Consider the following 25177-nt stretch of genomic DNA (forward strand, 5'->3'; position numbering starts at 1 on the left):
ACCAAGATGAAATGCATTTAATCCTCTTTAAGGCTTTGGAGAGGGGCCGTCCTTCCTTCCATCCTTCGAGGAACTCTTGGATTTATTTGGGTGGCTATGCATGCTGGATTTACAATTGCTGCAAGCAGATCTCCCTGAGGAAGTCATTGCTATTAATCCAAAGTATTAAGCTGTGCATGGAGGGGCATGGCAGCAGAGTGAAGGAGAGAGTAGCCCAATACTAACATTATTTCTCAGGGAATCCATTCCACTTGCAATGGTACTTGATTCCTGGGTGCAGAGAATCAGACTGTGGAAAACAATGCCACCAAGAGTTATGCTGAAAAGATAGACTATTGAGGCAAGGAGAAAGGGCTGGAGAGACAGCTCAGTGGTTAAGAGTACTTACTACTCTTCCAGGGGAATTGAACCCAGGCAACTCATAACCGCTTGTTACTCCAGCTCCAACAGTGATGGTATGGATAGAGCAATAGCCTAGTCAGTAAAGGATTTGCCTTGCAAGTCTGAGGACATTGGCAGCACAGGTCTATACTGTAGTCCCAGCACTGGGGAAGCAGAGTAAGGGAGATCCTTGGAGGCAGGGAGGGAGCTCCCTGACCAGTCAGTCTAACTTTCTTAGTGAGTTTCCGGCCGGTAAGAGACCATGCCTTGAAAACAAACAAACAAACAAACAAACAAACAAACAGTATCTACTTTAGGAATGACACCAAATCTATCTTTTGTCCTCCATATGTGTGCACATGTAAACACATGCCCACATGTACATGTGCACGTGTGTGCATGCACACACACACACATACACACACACACACAGCAGTGATGGGTCTTTGCTGTTACAGATTTAATTATTGCTATCAACACCTTTCTACAGGGTATGGTCTGCTCATGTCTTCGATATGCACAAGTAATAACCCACTTCTACACCCCATAGCACACGTCTGAGAGGAAGCAGTGACTTCCATAATCATTGACAGACCCACCTGACATTTAAAATGATTTCCTCTTTCCCCTATTTTCAATGCCTCTCTCTCAGCCCCTCCTGTATTATACTGGCCCACATCTGGGCATGTGCATAAATTATGCATTTAGATGGAGGGAGACAAGCCAGGGATGGCACAGAAGGCAGGAGAAAGAAAGAAGGTTCAGAAGAGGAGGTGGATGCTGTGTGGCCTCTGTCTCCTTTGCAGCAAGCCTTCTCCCAGGCATCAAGCTTGCTTTACAAGGTTGAATTATTGATTACACGGGGGCAAGAAGAAAGATGGTGTTTTCTCTTTGTTGGAGTTCAGCTCTTTTTGCCAGCTTCTAGCACAGCTGGGTCACCATAGCTTTAGCGGACAGAATAACAAACGTCTACAACGGCCTGCCTGGAAGCAAGCCAGCCTGAAAGTGGTCTCAACTCTGGGATGTCATATTACTCTGAGCTGGGCTGTGGATTGCAGCCTGACATTTTGGTGTTGAAGCCTGCTGCAAGTTGACCAGGCTTGAAGCAGATAGGTAACAAACCTCTTTTGGCTACTACTGATCAGGGGTGGGTGCTATCACTCTGTCCTATGCCTTTTTTCTTGAAAAATACCTCACCAGTCTTACTAGTGAGTCTAATACAACCCATGGGTCACAGATAGTCCCAAAAAGCAAGGAATGTAGCCCAGGACAAAATCGTAAAACCATATGGTATTTCCTTCCTTCCTATTCTTCCTTCCTTTCTTCCTTCCTTTCTTCCTTCCTTGACTCTTTCCTTTCTTCCTTTCTCTCTCTCTATATATATAGATATAGAATATAGATAGATGATAAATATAGGTGATATAGATATAGATACATGTGTGATAACTTGATTCTCTAGTGTGAATTTTGAAGATGACAACCACATTATCTCATGGCAATGTCACATACAATATATGTCTGTGTGTCGGTCTGTCTGATTATCTGGGCTGTGGATTGGACACACCTATAAGGGACTTACCAGAAGGTGCACCCAATCCCCAGGTATGATCAGTGCTAGGCCTTTGCCTTGGGAGAAGCAAGCATTGAGGCTGGTAGTTTTCAGACAGCAGCACAGAATCATCTGCTACTCTTTAAATCCACGCATTCCCAGAACCACCCAGGCTGATTCCTTACAGGTGCTCTAAATTTCCAAATCACCACGTTGAGAAGGAAGACAGCATGCACAGATTATAAATGTAAATTTTAATCCTTCCCAAAAGAAGCCTTTCCAATAACTCATTATGCACACAACCTGGCTGGGCTTGGTGGTAGGAATTGGGGCACATCTGCCTGACACTCAGGGAGCCCCAGCCTTGAAATGCAAAGGCCACGTAGTTCCTTCTTCCTCTCTTTATTTTCAGGCTGTCTTCTCCATCACTCTCATTTTCTTTCTGCCCCGTCGTCCTGACTGCCGTGTCTTCTAGGTCTGTTGGAAGACAGGCTCCCAGCATGCCCTTTCAGAGGCTTCAACTGTGGAGTAGACGTTTATTCTGCACCATTAGATCTCACCATGCAGGTGGCCAGGTGAGGAGAACATACTACTCCTGCAAGTGCCTGGGTCAACACTCATTTGACCATTGTCCACCAAAATGACGTGATGGCTACCTTCAATCATGAATGTGATGTGCCCCAGAATCACCAGGGAAGAGAATCTTAATGGAGGATTATCTGTATTTGGCTGCCCTGTGGCATGTCTGCGGGAGGCATCTTTCCTTAGACAGGGTTTTCCTGAACTGTGTGAGAGTAGAGAAAAACAGAGCTGAGCACAAGCAAGAGAACAAGAGAGCAAGCAAGCAAGCAAGCAAGTGTCCATGCATGCGTTCAGTCCTCTCTGCTCCTGCCTATGGATGTGGTGTCTCAAGCTCAAGTCACCGTGACGTCCCCACAGTAATGGAGCGCAATGTGGGATCATGTGCTAAAAGAAACCCTTTCTCCCTAAGTTGCTTTTTATCGGGGTATTTTAATCCCAGTCACAGAAATAAAACATAAATAGGTGTTTTCTTCTCCTTGACCCTTTAATATTTCACGGGATTATTCACATTTAATCAGCCTATTTCAGGAGTTGGGACGCTTTCCTTAGAAGGCCTAGGTAATAAAAATTCATCACAGCTATCCAGTTCTGATATTGTATCACAGAAGCTCCCAGCCATACACAATTTGTGAATGGCTGGACTTTGCATCTTGCAAAAAACGTTTATTAACACAAACGGGCTGCATTCATTTGCTTGGATTCTCCGCTCACAACAATACAGTCTGTGGCTTACACAGCAGAAATATGTGCCCTAGTTGCAGAGGCTAGAAGTTCAGGATCAAGATACTGGGGAATTATCTCCTCTCAAAGGCTTTTTCTTCTGTGCTTAAGCAAGCCACACCATCTTTGTGTTCCCATGGAATCTTCCCTCTGTACGTATCTCTTCCACAGGGCACTAATCCCATTGGACCAGTGTGTCATTTTCATGATTTCTATAGTATTTACTTTGTGGAAGCCTCCTTTCCAAATATCACAATGCTGAAGGTCAAGATCATGATATTTAAAAGAGGAACCAGACCCTGTCCATAACAGGAAGAGTGGATGGATTTCAGTAGATGAAAGGACACAAACTTTCCACATTAGATAGAATGAAAATTGGCCTGGGAACTGTGGCCTACCGATGACTATTCTAGCCAGTCTAAGTCTGTTCACCTTTCAAACACATTGCTTCCACCAAGCCTTTCTTCTACAGCTTTGTGAGAGGCACCATCAACAGTGTGAGGCATCTGCTTTAAGATACATATCAAGAAAGGGTCTCCCTAGGGTCCTCATGTGTCTCCTCAAGGGCTATTCTGTCAAAGACCTTGGCTAGTTTTACAGGATGGTACAATCTTCTGGATGTATTTTTAAATGCTTTCCCACTGAACCACTTCAACAGAGAGCCTGCTCTTCAGAGTTAATTCAATCCCTGCTGTCGGCTCAGAACCCACAGGAGAAGGAACGGGATACAGGCTGAGAAGGAAGTCAGACAAAGTTACAGCAGACTCCTGCAGACTGTTCCCAGTGTGTGCAGGACAAGCATAAGCTCACTACCACAGTGTTCTATTTAAAGCCAGAGCTCGATGGGAAAGCCCAGTGGTTCCTCAACTGGAAGTTATACACAGTGCACCTGAGGACTGTTGGACTTCCTGTCATGGTTCTCCGTTTAGCATCCCCATTGTAAAGCAGAAATCTCATAATTTCATCATGAATGCTGTAAAACAATGCCGCCCTCTTTGTTTCCTATAGCATCCTTGTATTTTTGATGTCATCTCATGTATACTATGTCAGCTCCAAACTTGCTATGTAGCCAAGGATTCCCTTGAACTCCCAATTTTCCTGCCTCTACCTCCTGAGATCTGGGATTGCAGGTTTTCACCACCATGCTCTGTCTGTGTGGAGTTAGTGATTAAAAACAGGGGACTCCCCATGCCCCCACAATGGAGCCAATGCCCCCCCCAACATCCTCACTTAACCATGCTAAATCCAGAGCATTCAGCTCAGGTATTCTCTTCCAAGAAGCAAGGCACTCTATTAAAGTACATCATAAAAGCTGATGTGGTAGCTGTCTCCTCCTCTGAGCTTAAAATGGAAATTCTCAGATAGGATTTTTTAAATGAATTTATGGTTTTCTGAGTCTTTACAAAAAAACAATAACCACCCTTGACAATGGGAAGAAGAGAAATAATGGCTTCTTTTCTTCCAGGGAACATAATTTTTAAATGAATCTATGCTACTCAAAAAATAATCTAGAAGTTTAATTATCATGTCACTATGATAGTTAATATTGTCAACTTGACAAGATCTAGGCTCAAGATTAAGAGACAAGCCTCCAGGTATGTTAAAGATTATCCAGATTAGGTTAATTAAGGTGGACAGACACTGTGGGCAGCTCATCCTGTAGGCAGGATCGTACACTGAATAGAAAGGAGGAAGTGAGCTGAGCCCCAACATCCTCCTTGCCTTTGCTTCCTGACTGTGGACGCCATATGACCAGCTGCCTCCCGCTTCCGCCCCTATGCCTTCCCCGCCGTAATGGACTGAGTACACCTTTAACAGTGAGTCAGAATAAACCTTTCCCTTTGTAAGTTGCTTTTGTTGTGTATTCGGTCACAGCAGCATCTTATTAAAAAAGTGGTGTTGGTTGTATCAGTTCTTTCTCTGTGATACATTATATTGTGACCTGTCAGAAGGCTCATAAGTCCATTTGTTGTTTCTGGGAAGGTGAATGGGCAATCAATCATATTACTCTTAAGGCAGGCAGTGAAAGCTTTGATAATCTACTGCAATTGTTAATATGTGTGTGTGTGTGCATCTGTGTAAGATGTCTGTGCACGATAATCCATGCACATGTAGAAGGGACAACGGAGGACATAGTATGCTCTGCTCTATCATGTTAGGCCTTATTTCCTTGAGACAGAGCTTCTCACAGTACCTTGTCCTTAATGCTTTTCAGCTCAACTGGGGATGACCAAGCCCAGTAATCCTCCAGTCTGTGCCTTGTGCTGGTCAGAGGTGCCTAGCAATGCACAGCATTTTTATGTGGGTGCCAGAATCTGGATCTGGGCCTCAAGCCTGCACAGTAAGTGCTCTTAAGCAGTGAGCCACATGCCTTGCCCATTAACAGTTTTCATCAGTGAAAATAACCTTAAATGAATTTGTAACACTGTTTAGAAGCACAGGTATATTACACTAGGAGCCAGAAGATCAGGGTCTTTCATGAGGTTCTCTTATCAAGTGTTGGGCCTTGTGGAAGGTTCAATGCACCCTTCCTCGCCTCTACTCCTTCATCTTCAAAAAGGAGTTGAGAGAAGAGAAAGCAATGTTCCACATTAGTTCTGAGAAAGCTGCCAACTCAACACGAGTATGTGGATTTTGTGAAGAAACCAACCAACAAAGTTATTTCCATGAATGCTATACTTGATGAAAGCAGCAATTTGAAATATATATGAAATCAGAATGCAGCTTACATTCAGTGGTATATTGAAGTGTTTGACCACCCAGTAGCCGTGCCCTATAGCTAACAGAGTGGAGAATAGCCAACAGGGCTGGAGCTGGAGCTTGGCTACGTGGACAAGAGAACCTACTGTTCTTGCAGAGGAACAGAGTTTAGTTAGCACACAACCTCTATAGTTCCTACTCTAGGGGATCTGATGCCTTCTTCTGGCCTCTAAGGGCACTACATGCAGGTCCACATGCACACACAAACACCCATAGTCATAAAACTACAAATAAAATCTAAACAAAAATATTTCCCTCTGATTATTTATTAATTGCAGGTCAAAACCCAGACACTTTACGATGCAGAAACCTTACCCCAGCAGCCTATACTTTGAATTAAGCAAAGTTAACATAACCAATAATAGGACATTTTAACAACACACTCCCTTTGATAGGAAGAACAGAAGGGAACTTTTCCTCCTGAGTATTCTTGTTGAAAGTGCAAAACATTATTCCAGTCACGATTAGGCAATAGACAAAGCCAACCTGCGGATGGGGTGGTGTACAGTAGCATGATTTCCTCTTCAGAGCTTCAAGATCATTAAAGACAAGGAGAGAGTTGTTAGAGGTGAGACAAGAGGAAGGGAACATGGCAAGGTAAAACAGCATGGGTTCCTTGAATGGGAAAAAAGAGAGCCTGGGGATCCTGCATGAGGAGACTAGTTTCTTTACTGTGGATGCACCAAGGCTGACATCATGTGAAGCCTAGTTCCCTTACTGTGGGAACCAGTACGCACTAGTTCCCTTATAGTGTCACCTAGGCCGATGTCTTAGTTCTGATCATTATATCATTTATTTCTCTCACTGCTGTAACAAAGCATGACAAATGCCACTTACTTGTCTGAGCTCTCAACTTGAGAGCTCAGTTCATCATGTGGGGAAATCGAGGCAGCAGGGGTGTGAGGCAGCTGCCCGTGCTAACACAGCATGTTCTCCGCACACAGTCAGGGAGCGGAGAGGTGAATGCTGTTTTACCTTTTTATTCACACCAGGGCCACACCACACAGGCTTGTGTCACCCACATTTAGGGTACATCTTCTTACTTTAATGAGATCAGCTTCAAAACTCCCTCAGAGACAAGCACACGTCTCCAAGAGCAGTGGTTCTCAGCCTGCTTGGGAGTGGCCTTTGTGGGGGTTAAATGATGCTCTCACCAGGGTTGCCTAAGACCACCAGAAAACAGATATTTATATTATGATTCACTGCATCAACAATGTTACAGTAACAAGGAAAATGATGTTATGGTTGGCATCACCACAACAGCTTGAGGAACTGTATGAAAGGGTCGCAGCATTAGGAAGGTCAAGAACACCTGTCCTACATGGTTCTAGACTCTGTCAAGTCTGCAGTCCATATCCCCATGGCTGTCATCAAACTGCCGTTATGCAAGTGACTGACATTAGCCAGAACTATCTTTTGTCATAGAAACTGCCCTATTTAAGTAGATCTGTCTCTGAGTTTTGAGTTTCCCCAAATGAAATGTTTATTGTATTTTGTTATGTGGTTGAGAGAGACTATGTCAAACACACTTCCATACTGTTCACACTAATGATAGGGGAGAAAAGGGAGGTGGTGAAGGAGAGGGAGAGAGACAGAGAGACAGAAATAAACAGAGATAGACAGACAGGCAGGCAGACAAACAGATGGGGAGCATACTAACAGTCACACTCCTAAGCTATGACCTCAGAAAGTTTGGGGTCGTCTAGAATGTGTGGTGCTTCTGGAAGATTCCTTGGAGGACCCTTTCTCACAGTCTCCATGCTCCTTCCAGATGAAGGGAGGAACTCAGTCTGTAACTCTTAGCTTCCCACCTTTTCTATTCTTCATCAGGGGTGGAGTGACCTGTAACACTGACAAATCTGGGAGGAGCACGCGAGACCCATGTGGCTCTGCCTACACACCCCCATCCCTGGAAGTCAGTCCCTTACAGAAAACAAGCACTTTACATTGTACTTCTGTCAAGATACTCCTCACGTCTGTCCCTGTCTGAGACTGGAGAAACCAGCTGGCTGGAAGCTGCTAATTTGAATGTATAACTGGTTCTTACCCCAAAGCAATCCCTACCATTCTACTTCTTCTAAAACTACAGATTGTTTTGGTTCCAGCCATTCTGTTCCTCTTTTAAATTCTTAATCCCTTCAGATGAGGGAAGAAGAGGGCTAACAACTGAGCACTCTCGAGTCTGTTTGATTCCACTACGTCCTAGTATGCATAGCATCCCAGGAATCATTTTCTAGCCAGTATTCGTTAGGTGTTTTTCAAACATTAAACTGATCTTCCATTCCAAATAGCCGATGTACATAGAGATCCATAACGCAATCATTGAGTGCTGCTTTTGCTAGATGTGTTGAACATCATTCCTCTACACTGGGACTCACAGGACTTTCATTCCCCTACCTCAAAAGATGGGACTTTGGGTCGTCCAGAAAGGCTGGAACACACTTCCATTATAACCCACATGCTACAAGTGTGCTTTTAAAGGTCATTCTTCTGGGCTGAGGAGATGGCTCAGCAGGCAGAGTGCATGCCATGCGAACACAAGGACCTGAGTTCAAGTCTCTAGCACCCATGTATAAAAGCTGGTTTCGGTGGTACATGCTTCAAATTTCCTGTGCTGAAAACGAGGAGATCTCTGGGGATTGCTGAACAGGCAAACTAGAAAAATTGGTCCAGGTCCGTGAAAGACACCTCTGTCTCAGAAATCAAAGTAGCTGGAAGCTGAGGAATGACACCCAAGGTCATGGCTTCTACATGCACATATGTGTGTGTGTGTGTGTGTGTGTGTGTGTGTGTGTGTGTGTGTGTGTGCAGATGCATGTGTGCGTGCATACACACACATACACACACACACACACACACAGTAGCTTATCACAGTAGCTGCCTTTGCCTCTGTTCTCTCTGCTGGAGCACCAATGGGATGGGAAATGTCTACTCAGAGTCCTTGGTTAGTCCCTGTCTTTGCAATTTAATTTAAAGTCCAGCTTCTGTGGTGAACTGCCACTCCTGTGACCGCCTGTCTGAGAGTGAGACTAATCTTTCTCTACTTGAAAAATAACCAACACTTACAGCACCATAGTTATGATTATATCACAATAAATATTCTATGCAGGACCAGGAACAGCTCCTTCAAGAAAAATGCATGCAGACGGGTAATTGGAATGAACTATATGTGTTTTCGCTGCGCCTTGGAAGCGATAGCAAGAAAAAAGATCTTCGATCCATTCCCAAGCATGTATTTTTTTTCCTCTTTAAAGAATACTGCGTAAGGGTTTTTGACATTCTCTGCATCATAATGGGAACAACTCTGGAACAAAAAGGCCTGTCTGCACTTGAGCCTCCTTACTGCCAGGATGGGCTCTGGTTATCGTGAATAAAGAGAAAGGGGCTGGAGATGCGTTTGTTCTTGGACAATTCTGTATTCCAGCTCTTAAGCACTTCTATTTTACCCTGCTTTGGAATAACTGAGAAGCCAAAGAAATCCCCTCCATCTGAGCTGCAGATGTCAAGGGAGGCAAATGAGAATGCTAACAAGCTATTTGAGGGAAGGGAACTCTGCCCACCCCTTCTTCGTGATTGTATTGGACCACCTCTGCCTAGCCAGGTGGAAGGAGGGTAATATGAAGGGTTTGTAAGAGCTACTAAAAATCAGTATTAAAACAGCAACAAGGAAACAGACATGAGCCAATGTAACTGGAGTATGTTCATTGTATAGGAGGGTTGGATTGTATTTATATAAAATTTAGTGTGTTTGTATACTTGTGTGCTGTGTTTGTGTTCGTGTGTGTGTGTGTGTGTGTGTGTGTGTGTGTGTGTGAGTACTCATGCACAGAGATGTGCATGTTTGGAGAGGGTAAAGGACAACCTTGGCCATTGTCTCCAGAGTGCCCTGTATCTTCTTTGAGACAGAGTCTCTCATTGGCTAGACAGCCTAGTGAGTGAGTTCTGGGAATCTTCCTGTTTCTGCCTCCCTGGGGTTGGGGTTGCATGTCACCATGTCCAGCTTTGGGATACAGCTTCTGAAGATTTGAGCTGTGGTCCTTGTGCTTTCGAGATGAGTGCTTTACCAATGGATCCATGTCTTCTGCCCTATATTACCTTCTTTGAACAATTTTCACTTGAGTTTAAATTTTAGTGCTGTTTCCATTGAGGTACTGATGACATGATGACAACAGGCAGCCAGCCCATGAGGTGTGAGGCCATTTATTAGTTTCGTTCAGTTTTTCCTTTGATTTGGATTTCTCCATGCTGTAGGAACTTTCTAAGTAAGCAGTGTGTGTGTGTGTGTGTGTGTGTGTGTGTGTGTGTGCGCGTGCGCGCGCAGTTCCTGTGCAAAAAAATTGTGTCTAATATCTTTGTTCTCCAGCTTGTCAGAGGAAAATTGAGGAAGTAGATATTTTTGCTACTTAAAAAATTGTGTATCCATGGCTCTGTGTGTGTACCCACACACATGTTTATGCACATAGAGTGTGTGAAATCAACCACACATAGAGGTTAAAGAACAAGGTTTGGTATCAGTCTTTTCCTTCTAGCCGCTGGGGACAGGGTCCTTTGTTGTTCATTAATGTGGATTCCAGGTCAGCAGGTCCATGAGCTTCTGGGTAGCCTCCTGTCTCCATCTCCCATCCTACTAGAACACTGGGATTACAGGCTTGCACCATGGAGTTATGTTTTACACGGATTCTGAGGATTTGAACACCGGTCCTCACATTTGCAAGACAAGTGCTTTATTCACTGAGTCATCCTTGCAGCCCCATGTAGTTTATTATAACAGCATCTATCAGTGGCTTACAACTTGTGCTTTTACATTCTGAACCCTGATGCCCATCTGATTGCTGTTCTCAAACAGTAAAAAGAATGTCAGGAGGCCCAAAGATCCTAAGCAGTTTCTTGCATCGGAATTCACCAAAATTTAGGAAGAAAGACCTTGGGATAATGGCTCCCTGTAGAACTAACCAAAAACATCAAAGTACTTCGAACAGTCTTATTCGACACTGAGAAATGGGAATTTTCCCAGAAAATAAACTCATAGTCAAACTTCAAGCTTGACTTCCTTTTTCTTATTCAATTTTTGGTGTGTGTGTGTGTGTGTGTGTGTGTGTGTGTGTGTGTGTGTGTGTTGTTCACAAGCATATGTAATTTCCATATATGGTGCCATATGTGTACACACACACACACACACACACACACACACACTTGCATGCCTGTGCATATGGAGGTCCAAGTTTGATATTAGGAAGCATCTTAGACCACTATTCCTCCTTATTCATGGAGACAGGTCCTCAGTCAAACCTGTAGCTCTTCAGTAAGGCAAGTCTTACAAGCCGACTTGCTGTGCAGATTCTACTTTCTGCAGCTGAAATTCTACAATCACCCACTCAAGTTTTTGTTGCTTCTAGGGATCCAAACTCTAATCCAAGCCCTAATGTTTATATAGCAGGTGCTTTAACTGCTGAACCATCACCTAGTTAGAATTTTATTCACAGAGTTCTACGAATCCAATCTTTGGAATGCCCTGTCAATCTTGTGATAAATGTCACTTGTGAGGATACCTATTGCTTTCTTTCCCGGGTGTGAAAATGAACAAGATGGAGGTTTTTGGATTTCATTTCAGTATTCTATTTTAGCAAAAAAGTATTTTTTCTTCAAGCAAAGAAACCATTTGGGTCCTCTTCCCAGGGAAGCCTGGAAGAATCGTGTGTCAATGTTTGTGTTCTTGTGTATGAATTTTTCAAAAGATGAAGGCAGTAGACAGAGAGTTGGCCCTTATAGCTACTATCAGTCATGGAAAGAAGGAGTTGGGAATACTTTCTTATTTAAAGCCATAGATAGGCTGGGAAATGTGACTCATCATGCAGCATCTTGTCTAGCATGCATGAAACCCTGGGTTTGGTGCCCAGCACCACATGAACTGCACGGTTGTACATGCCTGGAATTCTAGCTCTTGTAGTAGAGTTAAGAAGACCAGAAGTTTAAGGTTATCTATGGTTACACAACAAGTTTGGGGACAGACTGGAGCTGCTCAAAAAGGCTAGAGAGATGGAAGGAGCTTGCCATGGTTGTCCCCAGAGGGGCCCTGCCAGAGCCTTAAAAATACAGACGCAGAAACTAGCAACCAACTATTGGACTGAGCTTGGGGTCCCCAACGGAGGATCTGGAGGGTGGTCCGGAGGAGTTGAAGGGGTATATAGCCCCATAGGAAGAACAATGACTTCGGACACCCAGACACGCCAAGACTCCCAGGGACTGAACCATCAACCAAGGGGTACACATAGTTTTAGCCAAAAATGTGGCAGAGGAAGGCCTTGTTGGGCATCAGTGGGAGGAGTGGTTTTTGGTCAGGTAAAGGCTCAATAGAGGCCCCAACAAAGGGAAACGAACAGGGGAGGGGAGTTGGGGGGAGGAGGGAGTGTGTCCAGTAGAGGGGCATATATATGGAGGCAAGGGGTGGGAAGAGGGGTAGGGAATCATTGGGGAGGGGGGCTTTTGGGAGGGGGAAATTGGGAAAGGTTTTACCATTGGCAATGTAAATGAAGAAGATACTGAATTAAAAAAAAGATTAAAAAAATAGTTAAGAAACTTTGGTATTTGCACAGGACCCAAATTTGGTTCCCATTACCCATACTGGGTGGTTCAATTACCCCTGCCTCCAGCTCTAGGGAATCCAAAGTCCTCTTCCAGCCTGCATGAATACCTACTGATACATGGTATTCATTCACACATACATAGATACATACATAGATACATACATATATGCATACATACACATAAATAAGAATAATTTTAAAAAGGAAAACAAAAGGCAAAGTTGATAACAAATGTTACCTTGGTGTGACTGCATCCCTCCAACTAGAATTTAAAGGCCACGTTATGCCAAAGATGCAACAGCCTAAAGGCAAACACTTCCCAGCTTGCCTGGGAAGTAATCAGAGAAACACAGAAAGCCTGAGTCTTTGGAAGAAGTCATGAGCCTGGCAGACTGTCCTAAGACCACCCACTAGTGAACTGTCTCCTTAAGTGATGACTAAGTGTTTTTCCCACTTAAGTCACCGTTATTCCCTGAAGCATCCTTAAGTAATAGAGCAAGCAATGTTCAGGGTAGAAGAACAGAGGCCCTTTGGCAGCAGCAATAGCTGGTTGGCTGTTCACAGGAACAGACTAGTAAAGAGATGGACTAGTCTAGTAAATGTCTTTGATGCTGAGGTGCTAATAGCATTCATGCTGCCTGGGCCTTGGGTGAGACTGGACTTAGATTTGCCAATAGGCAGGATGATTATATTAATGACAAAAAGTACAAGAATTTAAGCAACTGAACAGATTATTAGAGACTGGTGAAATAGTATAAAAGTAGGCTTGTCCTGGATGAGAACCCAAGTTGAATTCCTTCAAACACATGCTAAAAAACAACAACAGCAACAAAAGCAGGCACAATGGCAGGCACCTATAATCCCAATATTAGAGAAGCAGAGAGACAGGAATATCCTTAGGGTTTGCTGGCCAGTCAGACTAGGTAAATGAGCAAGTTCCAGGTTCAGTGAGAGACCCTGTCTAAAACTGAGATGGAGAGTGATGGAGGAAGACATCCTACTTCAACCTCTAGCCTCCACGTTCATGCCAATGGACACACACACACACACACACACACATACACACACACACACACACACACACACACACACACAGACACACACACCATAAGGGTAAAACAGTAGTGCAATGAGATGTTCTTTTTCTTTTCTTTTTCTGCAGTGAAATTTATCTAAATTCAATGGTCTATAAGTCTATTCGTCAATAGCATGTATGAAAGGTTTGTGGTTTATTAATGCTGTGTCTATTTTCTTTTGAACTTGTGTCTCCTGTACCAGAGAACTGGGTGTTGGTGAAGGCGAAGGTTTGGAGATAGTTATAAGTCTGTGTAACATTTTCTTTCTTCTCTAGGGAGTCCGTGAACACAGCTGGTGTCCTCAGGGTAACAGAGTTCCAGAGGATGTGATTAGATGGTGGTGGTCTGGTCTTCTGGCTACCTTGACTACCAAGATAACTGCATGCTGGATGTGTGTTTGCTGCAAACATTCTTATTAAGCAAAGTCAAGCCAGCCTTGAAAGCAGGATGGTACATTAGAAGACTTGCGGACTGGGCAGCATTTCAGAGGGATGTCTTTAAAAAATGACTCTTAGAAACAGGCATGAGTCAGCTATTTCAAATGTAATCAAAAAGTAACCGGATATAGTCAATGTGTCTTTAGATGGTATTCTTATGCTAAAAATCTTCGTAGATGGTCTATCTGCCATCTTAGCATGAGACTGGTTTGCATCGCATCGATAAACTCAATTCTGAGAGTGTTTATTTGGTGTTAAAATCAGTGTGTGTGTGGGGGGGGGAGGTGGAGATGGTAAGGAGGGAAGGACAGACGCATAGAAAGAGGAAGGGAAGGGTGCAGGGGAGGATGAACACAGGAAGGGGTGTGTGCAGGAAAGAGGAGGGATAGGGAGAGGAGAAGAGATAGACAAAGGAGAAAGTGGGGAGAGAGGATGGACAGAGAAAAACTGAGGAACATTATCAACTTTTCTTGGCACCTGTACAGAGAGAATCATGAGTGAGTTGGCTTCCTATTTCATCAGGAAAATATTCTATAAAATTCTAAAAGGATGTGGCACTAGACTTGTGGATAATGGACAATGATACGATTATCACAATGTCCTTCAGTCCACTCACTCGACATCACCATCACCAGCACCAGTTACTAGAAATGTTTCTGACAGGGTGCAGGTAAACTGAACCCCTGGCTGGCTTCTGTGCAAAGACTTCAGTGTTGGGGGTTCCTCTGGTTTCTCTTGTTCTAAAGGGTTGCTTCTGACTTTCTTTCTCTTTCTCTCTCTTCCAATAGTAAGTAACAAGCTGAATGCTTTTCAGAGAAACTTAGAGAATCCATCTGTGTAGGCTGCAGCTCTGCCCACTAACTGCCTTCCCCTCTGGAAACACAAAACCCCAGAGAATCCCCTGCTTTCTTTATAGCTGAAATACCATTGTGTTTACAGTTTGGATATCTTTATTTAGGGCACAATTAGTCTTCTTGGTACTTCTGAATAGTTTTCATTATTGCCTAAGACCCAAGTGCTTCTGCCTCACATAAGGAACAAAAGTGCCTAAAAGCCACTGTCCAGCCACAAACACCTGCTCCCACTAATGCCCTTTGAAGGAGCCACCATGGCGGGTGGCCTGAACCTGCTATATGCATTCATATTCATCCCACGCGCAGCAGGCTCCCACCATAGCCGGCTGAGAGCCTCGCCCGGCGCCACCCGCCCCTGGCACTGTCTCCATTCGAGAACAAGTCCAAGAAATAGAAAAACATAAAAAGCTATTGTCCATGTCCAGTGAGAAATGAAACGCATTGGACCAAGCACCACAACTTCCTTAAAATAATACACCTCTTTATCACTTCCACATGGGGATCAGGCTCAGGGCTGCCGAAGTCATAAACCTTTTGAAATCAATGACTTGCGCCATCACCGCTTGATTCTAACGCATCCACTTTTTTTTTTCTTTAAAAGAAGGCAATTTATTACAAACTTTCAATGGCTTCACCTTATCTTCAGCACTAAATTCAGCCCATGTCCTGCTTGATTTTGTAGTGTTGGTGGCAGCCAGAGGGTTGGAAGCGATTTATTAATGAGAGAACACGCATGCCCTGAAGCTCTGGCTGAAGAAAATAGCTTAGGAATTACTGTGTCGCCATAGCCTGAAGTTTACCACATCTAGAAAGAATTAATGGCACATGTCAGATTTCTTTGGCTTGTCCCCAGGCTAACTCATCCCAGATTTTTGTTGTTGCTTGCTTGTTTTAGGAAAGAAAGGTCTTGGGTAGCCCAGGCTGGCTTTGAACTTATTGTATAGTTAAGAATGACCTTGAACTTCTGAACCTCTAGGTTCTACCACCTGGGAATTAAGATTACAGAATTGGACCATCTTGCTCTGTAGGTTCAGGTGGTGGAGATTGAACCCAGGGTTCTATGCCTGCTAAGCAAGTTAAGGTGTATCTCCGGTGCCCACCCTAGATTCAGTAGAGGCTCCTATTATAGATGTGGTCTCTTTGGTGGTTAGCAAAAGCAGTGACTGTATCATCATCTACACGCAGTTCCTCAAAACCAAATCATGTCTCTACAATGAAGACTATAGGGCAGGAAAGAAGAAGGAGGTTTCATCTTCTAGAGAGGAAACAGCATTTTCCAGATTCAGGGGCAAGCAGGCTCGCTTTTGAAAGCTATAACCAGATTTGGCTTGGGGTAGAAAGGCTTCACTTGAGCAAGTATTCATTGAAAATGACCCATTTGTCTTATTCCCTTGCCTGAAATCTTTCCCCAGGTTTCTATTTCCATGTGTGCTTCCCTCCAGCCTTCTCAAGGGATGAAAGAGATGTGTCAGGATGTTCTGATCTGCCCAAAGAGCACCCTCTGAAGGCCATAACTAAGTCAGCTGTTCAGGGGACGTGGTAGACCAGACCGGTTAATGTCCTTCTGACTCTGGAGGGTTCTGACTTAAGGGTGATGTCACATGACCTTAGGGAATCCCTTTCAAGGGCTTCAAAATCAATAACCACCCACTTACGTCGCTCATGATTATTGTTATTGGTCTAAAGGAATTCCATATCTTCTCAAGAGAAAGCAGACAAGTACCTACTTAATGGCTGGCTAGTCCAGTGCTTGGCATGGGGTACATGCTTGAGGGACATGAATTCCTTCTTCCTATAGCCTACTGGACAGGCTTGGTACAGGGCTTTGCCTTAGTTCAGCAAATTACTTTATCAGCCAATACGATTCTAAGGCTTACCAGCCCCTCTGTGATTCACCACACTCTTGTTATCTAGAAGTTTCCAGATCCCTCATCTAGATGCCTCTCCTCATACATGCATTAGCAAGGTGGAAAATGTGTCATCAGGAGTTAGCAACATGAACAGTACATATGTACCACATATGCATACACACACACACACACACACACACACACACACACACACACGTGCACGCGCACGCACATGCACATATACAAACACACATTCTCTCTCTCTCTCTCTCTCTCTCTCTCTCTCTCTCTCTCTCTCCTGGTCAGAAAATGTCGTGCACTGTATAATTCTCCTCACATATAATGTCCAGAATAAGCAAATACATATAACAAGAAGTGAATTTATGGTTTCCAGAGACTGGAGAGAGGGAAAGTGGGATAGCTGGTAATGGGTGTGAAATCTTGTCAATTTACTAAACCCCACCAAATTCTAAAGTTTAAAGAGTGAGCCTGATGATCTGTGAATTCTATTCTAATAGAACTGTTCTTAAGGGGTGGGAGAGATAGGCGAGCAAAGGCACTTGTCACTAGGTCTGAACCCCAGGTTGGTGGAAGGGGAGAAATAACTCTCACAAGTGACTTCTAGCCTTTACAGGTCAGTGCACAGATTTTCAAACATCTGTACTTAAAATGACAAAGTAAGGGTTCCCGAGATAGCTCAATGTGTAAAGAGCATGCCACACAAACAAGGGTTTGAGTCCCGATTCTCAGCGCCCACACAGCAAATGAGGAGGAGCACCGGGGACCTATCATACCAGGGCTGAGGATGTGACAAGGGAGGCTCTGAAGGGCTCACTGGCCGGCCGGCCATCTCAGATGAATCTGTGAGCTCCAAGTGCAGTGGGAGAACATGAGAGAAAGACACCTAGTGACACATCTCTGGCCTCCACACATCCACCCAAATGCATGCACACATCTGCACACACACATATGACCACAATCAACTAAGTAAGTAAGTATATAAAGAAAAGCAAAGTGGGGGGAACGCAAACCAGAGAATGTTACCAAAGTAAGCTTTGGGAAGGAGTGGATTCCATTGCCTACCCCATTATAGTCTTAAGAAAGTTACCTACTGACCCTTTCTGGGTGTAAGAGTTCCCAGTGTGGCGATATCATGTTATCACAAACCTCACAGATTAATTATTAAGACAACACTGTCAGGAATTAAACATTTCATTTAAGTGCTCTCAGCAGGAAAGGTAGAACTAAGACTTCTGTCTGAATAGTGCCTAAAGCAAGCCCATGAAGACCTCAGACATGGCCAAAGCAAGTCCACAGAGACCCCAGACATGGCTGATTTTAGATTTATTCAATTTTTTTGAGACAGAATTTCATGCAGCCCAAGCTGGCCCACAGCACACTATATAGCTGAGGATGATCTTGACTTTCTGATCTCCCTACATCTACTTCCTAAGTGTTGGAATCACATACATGCACCATCACACTGGTTCATGTGGTACTGGCGATAGAACCCTGAGCCTTGTATATATTATAAAAGTGCTATGTCGACTAAACAACATCTCCAGCACCTGTTTAAAGACCTATTCAGTTATGATAGCTCTCTTAGCACAGGTTTGGTTTTCTCACTGTTTTACTTAGGAATGCAGGTAGCCTGTTTGTATCTTTTCTAGGGGAGGAAGTTTTGTTATGCATACACCTCTCAAGCATGAAAAGCCTGGAACATGATGTTTTCTCAGTTAATGGCGCTGAGGCCCTTTTCATAGGATAAGCACCAGCAGTTAACTCAGACAGATGTAGACATCCACAGCCAAACAGTGAATGGAACTTGGGAACTCTTATGGAAGAATAAGAAGAAGGATTGTGGGCCCTGAAGGAGATCAAAACTCCAAAGCAAGACCAACCGTCAACTAATCTGGACCTTTGGGGCTCCCAGAGTCTGAACCACCAACCGAAGAACACACAGAGTGGACCTAGGCCTCTCTACACATAAGTAGAAGATGTGCAGCTTGGTCTTCATGTGGGTCTCAAACAACTGAAGTATGGGCTATTCCGAAAGCTGTTGCCTACATAGGATAAGTTCTAGCTGGGCTGCCTTGTCTGGCCTCAGGGAAGAGGAAGTGCCTAGCCTGGCAGACTTGAAGTGCCAGGGTAGGGGGGATAGCCAGGGGCTCATCCACATGCTCAGAGGAGGAGAGGGGGTGAGGTTAAGATGGGGTGAGAAGTGACTGGGAGGGAGGCAGTGAGCGGGATATAAAGTTAATGAGTAAAAGAATATTTTTAATATTTTAATGTTTAATATTTTAAATGTCAGTGTGTCACAATATAGAATCACTTGGAACAAGAGTTACAACTGAGGAATTATATAAGTCAGTTTGTCTGTGGGTGACTATCTTGATTGACATAGGAAAAACCATCTTGGATGTGTGTGGCAGCATTTTCTGGGCTGAGCCTAGAACTGCACAGGAGTGAAGAAAGCAGGGTGACCAGAAGCAGGGAACATTGTTCTCTGTTCTAGGCTGTGAGTATAAGTAGCTCAACTGAGTCCCTACCTTGATGTCCCCTCTGTGATGGACCAGAACCTGGAACTATAAGCTGTGTAAACCCTGTCTCTCCAAAGTTGCATTTGGTCAGGGTCTCTTATCATAGTAACAGAAGAAGACCAGGACGGGCATTAAACAAGAGTCGGGGTGTTCTCTGTTGCATACCAAACTAAAACTTTTACTCACTTGGGGATTGGAATCCATGTTAGCAAAAAATAGTTCTTTGAATTAAGGAATGAATGAAGCAAAGGAAGGAATCCAGAAGGATACGGAGGTGGGCTTTGGGAGGAACACATAAGGAAACCAATATCCCTTTCCCACTTCAAAGAAAGCGGTGTGATTTGTTTCCATACTTCATCTCCTTTCCACTTGGGAAAAGAGCCCCAGCTTTGAAGCCTCTCTGTTTAAACTCATTAGAAAAACCATCAATGAAGGAAGCTTTCATGAAGCCGTAGTGGGAGGAATTAGCGTTATGGGGAGAACTGGATCAATCTTCAAGCCTTTCATCTACTAAGATGGGAGGTCAGCCCTGGCTGCCTGTTCAGCTGGAAACTTAACATAAACAAATGCTTCGCTTATTGTGGAGTCCCGGGACGGAAAGGGCTGTAATATTCTCCCTCCAGTCCTCCACAGGAGCCAGCTCTGCCTACTGCATTAACAAGATCTGGAATGCGCACTGGGCAAGTTGAATGGCCAAATATCTTGTCCCAGAGAGAAAGGTGTTTAATTTAGCATCCCAGAAGGAAAAGGAGTGGAATATCAGTGCTCATAGGACAGGCTCCCTTCCTGTGCAATTCATAACTTTACTCAGGTAGACATGGAAGCCTTCCTAGCAAGCTTGGTATTATATCTGTTTTAATGTTGGAATTTCTCTCTCTCTCTCTCTCTCTCTCTCTCTCTCTCTCTCTCTCTCTCTCTCTCTCTCTCTCTCTCTCTCTCTCTCTCTCTTCCCCCCCCTCTCTCTCTGTGTGTATGTGTGTGTGTGTTTAAAGTCCATATAACAACCTGTACTCTTATTCTTCAGGCGTTGTCCACTTTATTTCTTGGTCTCTTACTTGCCTAGGATTTACAAAGTAGGGTCTGGTGGCCAGTGAGCCGCAGATTTTCCAACACTGTCTCCAACATACCTGTATACCAGAATTAGAGGAGCTTGACCCCACGCTTCGCAGGATGTTTTCTGCCTTTGTTTGTTTTCCTCGTGGACTCTAGGAGTTGAACTCAGGTGTCCGTGCTCCTGTGAGGCAGCGCACTGTACCAGGGAGCTCTCACCGTAATCTTGGAGTCCTCTTTATTTTAACTTTTTTTTTTTTGCTTTCACTTAATTAAGTGATTGTATTTACTTATCTTATTTGTTTGTGTGCAGAGGAACTTGCAGGCCTTTCTTTCCACTACCTGAGCCCTAGGGAGCAAATTCAGACTTGGGAGCAAATGCCTTTGCCCACTGTGCCATCTCCACGGTCCTAGGGCAAATTTTAAACATTTTTTCCATCATCCATCTGCAGTCAGATGATCAAAGTGAGTTTACAGGTGAGAAAATAGAATTGCCAGTGGTCGTCTAAGGAGAGATCATAGGAGCCAAGGGAGGAGGAAGACAGAAAGTGTGGGCTGGGTGAGGGATGGCTCAGCAGGCTGAAGTACTTGCTTCCAACCAAGCCTCACCACCTGAATTAGATGACTCTGGAATCCACATGGAGAAAAGACAGAACCTTGAGTTGCCTCTGAATACCAAAGAAACACTGTGGGGCGCACACACACACACACACACACACACACACACAAACACAAACATGCACACACACACACATACACAAAGGCACACACAGACAGGCACACACAGGCAGACACGCATACAACACAGTAACAGTTTGATGGGAGTTAGAAACAGGCCGATTTCTAGGAAGCTTGAATGTCTGCTTGAACAGCCAATTTATCAAAGAACCAGGGCAATGAGGGACCCTGTCTCCCCAGTCCCCTCCGATCTATTGCTTCAAAAGGAGAATCCATGGACAACCACACTGTGATATAAAATTGACAAGCAGAGCTTGACTCATTTCTGATAAGCCCACGGGACAAACAAGAATCCACTTTTAAAACATGGTACAATTAAGCAATTCAGACTCGAGAAAACAGTGGTTTTCTCATGCAGTTACCCTTCTTTTTGCCAGGAGCAGGTGTCCATACATCCTTCTTTCGCTGTTCCCCATTTAGCTCACGAGTAAACAAGACATGAACTGAACCTAGCCAAAGCCTGGAGCCATCCTTGTCTAACTTAATGAGCAACTAACTAATCCAAAAGGAAAACAGCCATCCCTTATCCAGCCATAATGGAGACGCAAGATGGCGTGTAAATCAGTAACCCTCGTATTGCAAAACAGACAAATAGATTAATGCATATTGCAAGGATGGGTGAAAAGATCGATCAGGTTACCGATTCAGACCATGAACTTTCTCTCAATATACTGCATTTAACTTTTAAATAAGGTTTAGGAGAACCTGTAACAGTTTGCTCACTGACAGAGCTATATTTTAGTAAGGGCAGAAATTGGCTAGTCTATAAAAATTAAATTATGTCCCTTTCACTGTATCTAGTCAAGAGGAAAAACTCTAATTACAAGATTGCACTGTCAAACAAATGCAAATTTGTATTCTTTATACTCTGGTTTAAAAATTCATGCTGGAAGGTTGGGGCAGGCTTCCCTTCTGAAATGAAAATCAATATTTGAAATATTTTTATGGAATGCAATGATAAATAAGCAAAATAAATGTGATTCTCAAGGACACTGCTTAGAGACACCAACCCATGAAGAACAGAGTTGGGAGGGGATGCATTAGTCATGCCAACGTCTAACCATCAATTAGGGAGGACAGGAAACTTCTCTTCCCCGGAATCCACCCTTTCTTATTCCAGAAATGACCAAGGGAAAAAGGAGCATCAGGAAATAACCTCAGATCCTAACAGGAGCACCACTCTAGAGAATAGGCAAAGGCTATTTATTTGTAAGTGCACTTCCATGAAGATTAAATTCATCTTTCTCAAAATTCATAAGAGCTGGTTTGCAGACTTAAGCCAGCAAAGATCAACTGAAGGCCTGGCCATATCATATTGCTGGTATTTGGGGATGGGGCAGGCAGGGAGAGACTGTCTTTTATTTGCTGCTTAATGTCAGGTTAGGTTAGTTCATTACGATTTCTTAGTCTGTATAAATCCCTGGTATTTCTATACCTATTTAAAAAATGCCAGTTCAAGGCACACTCAAAAATTAAAAAAAAAAATCTCTTTTGATTGGTTTTCTGATATCTATTTTGTGATCAGTCCACTTGGCCTGCCAGATGAACTTGACAGACATAAAATAAAATCACCTTAGTCCTTAAAACTTTCTCAGTGTCGTCTCCTTGGGAGTCTGTGGTGGTACATTTCCCTCTGTCAGAGGCTGGCAGGTGGCACTGCAGCAAATGGCCAGGGATATGAGAGCCACCAGGTAACAATGGGCTAGCGGACTTTTGGCATATAACTTTTTAAAGATCTTCCTTTGTTTCTTTATAACATACAAAGGGTGCTCCAAATCAGTAGTTCAGTGTGGAGCATCCCAGAGTCTTTCAGAGATCTTAGACAAGACACATGGCCGCACAGAATAGGAATACACAGAATAAGGATCCTCAAGGGGAAGAGGGATATCACATTCAACAGAACTTCAGGAAAATACTTATATGCTCTTAGGTAGGACTCAGCTCTGTTGCACCAAGAATCTCAGCACAGGCGACATTATAAACTAATTTGGCTTTGATTCCTGATGGGACCACCTAACAGGCACCGTGTTCTTTCTTGAGGGTAAAGTTGACAAAGAGTGGAACTAGAGCCCGCTCTTGACACAACTACATTTCATGAGGTGAGTGCTAAAGGACGGACCAGACAGAGCATACAATGAAAGTTAGCTCATGCTGCCGCGATTTTATTATATTGTGGTCACTTAGCAACCAAAGTTGTTCTTCTATCCTTGTTGGCTAAAAAACATCGAGCGGACTGGTCTATAACAATTACATGAAATTTAATATGAGACGCCTTCAAGATATATCAGTCCATGGCTTTGCTTTCTGCTGAGAAAAAACAAATCAAAGCCAAAACAAAACAAAACACCCAAACCAAACCAAACAATCCCCCAAATCAAGCAAACAAAATGAAAAGCAAAACAAAGTAAAAGCCCCAAACAACCTACCAACCAAACAAACAAACAAGCAAAACCACCAAGATCAACAGAAGCAGTAATCACATTCACCTAGTGAGGTCCCACTCGGAATGCCTTGCAACCATTTACAGTTAGTGTTTATCAGGATGATGCTTACTGTTGCCAACCTGACAATAGGAGAAAGAGGGCATGTCTGTGGGGGATTACCTTTGCATTACTCTACACGGGCAGACTCACCTTGGTCATGTGCAGGGCTGTTCTCTGTATTCCTGGACTGGAGAAAAGGAGAGGGGCTGTGGACACGAGCATGCAGGCCCTACTTGGTTCCTGAGTATGTGTGATAGGACTAATTCCCTCAATCAAGGAACACCTCATAACTGGTTTTCCCTTTGGACTCATTACTTGTTTTTGGTTTGTTTGTTTGTTTGTTTTGATACCAAGGTTAAGGTTATAGCTGGGACTCACATTCCCGGGAGGAGGGGGGATGGTAGAAGGGAGAAACAGTTCTTGAAAGTTGTCCTCTGACCTCTGACCTCCTGAGACACGTAAGCTGTGGTATGTGTACAATCACACACATACACACACCCGCCCCGTCTCAAATAAATGTCAGTTTTAAAAGTTTATACAAAGGATGAAAGTACAACTCAGTTTGGGCTATTCAGTATGTGAGTGAGAATGGTTGTTTACTAGATCTGGTTTTCCTAGGTGGCTGGTGGGTAAAAATGCCTGGTGTCACAAGCAGACACTGTACAGCCGCAGTTGTTGTGACGAGAGGTCATGGACACAGAATGAAGACAGCCAGTTTTGCCTAGGTGGTCAGGGGAATAGGGAATAAGAGCGTTTGCTGAACAATCATGAAGAGTCCCAGCATCCATGCGTGTTAAAATAAAAAGGCTAGGTGTGGCCATGCATGACACCCCCCCCCCCCGCCTCTGCCTGCCTCCGCCTGCTCTGGCTTGAGAGTGTGACCTTTGCATATGTACACGTGTTGTATATTATACACACATGCATCTCTCTGTCTCTGTCTCTCCATCTTTCTCCATCTCTCTCTGTCTCTGTCTTTCTCTCTGTCTCTGTCTGTCTTTGTCTATGTCTCTGTCTCTGTCTCTCCTTTTCTTTATCACCAAAAGAAGGAAAAAAGGTTGACATTGCTGTGCAATAGTTTTTCCTCACCTTTTGACCTGTGGCTTATATCCTGTAGCCCATGGCTACATCTTTCTAAGTGATATTTGTCGCTAAAACCCAAGCAACTTAAACCAAGTACTTCCTTCAGGACTGACTGTCTAGATGCTTTCTGTGGGTCATAGGGAAGTTAAAAGGTCTTTCTACAGCATGGCTTGGAGTAGAGGATGCTGCAAGATGAGAAACATCACTTTGAAAAGGGAATGTGTGGCTGTCATCTTGGATGAATACATAGACAAGAAGCAGTGTTTGTCAGAAGTATTTTTTTCTCCATCACACTCCTGGTTGTGAAGTACAGCCCCCACGTAAGCAGCGGCCTTGAAGATTCTGGGGAAGTGCTTAAGGCATGCCAGCACCTTGAGCCCATTTCCTGTAAGAGGGCTGCAGATACTTGAAGGGCAGAAGATGCTTGGCTCAGTTAAAACACAGTGCAAAGAAAGTCAGTCATCAAAACCATTCACATCCATTCTCATCTTGG

General features: G+C 43.8%; 1 protein-coding gene across 2 annotated transcripts in view; it reads right to left on the bottom strand.

Moving 5' to 3' along the window:
• Lypd1 (LY6/PLAUR domain containing 1) overlaps positions 1-25177 on the bottom strand; it is a 39586-nt gene that overhangs the window by 10920 nt on the left and 3489 nt on the right. The window lies entirely within an intron of this gene.

The sequence above is a fragment of the Apodemus sylvaticus genome, chromosome 12 (genome assembly GCF_947179515.1).
Source record: "Apodemus sylvaticus chromosome 12, mApoSyl1.1, whole genome shotgun sequence".
Classification (NCBI taxonomy): domain Eukaryota; kingdom Metazoa; phylum Chordata; class Mammalia; order Rodentia; family Muridae; genus Apodemus; species Apodemus sylvaticus.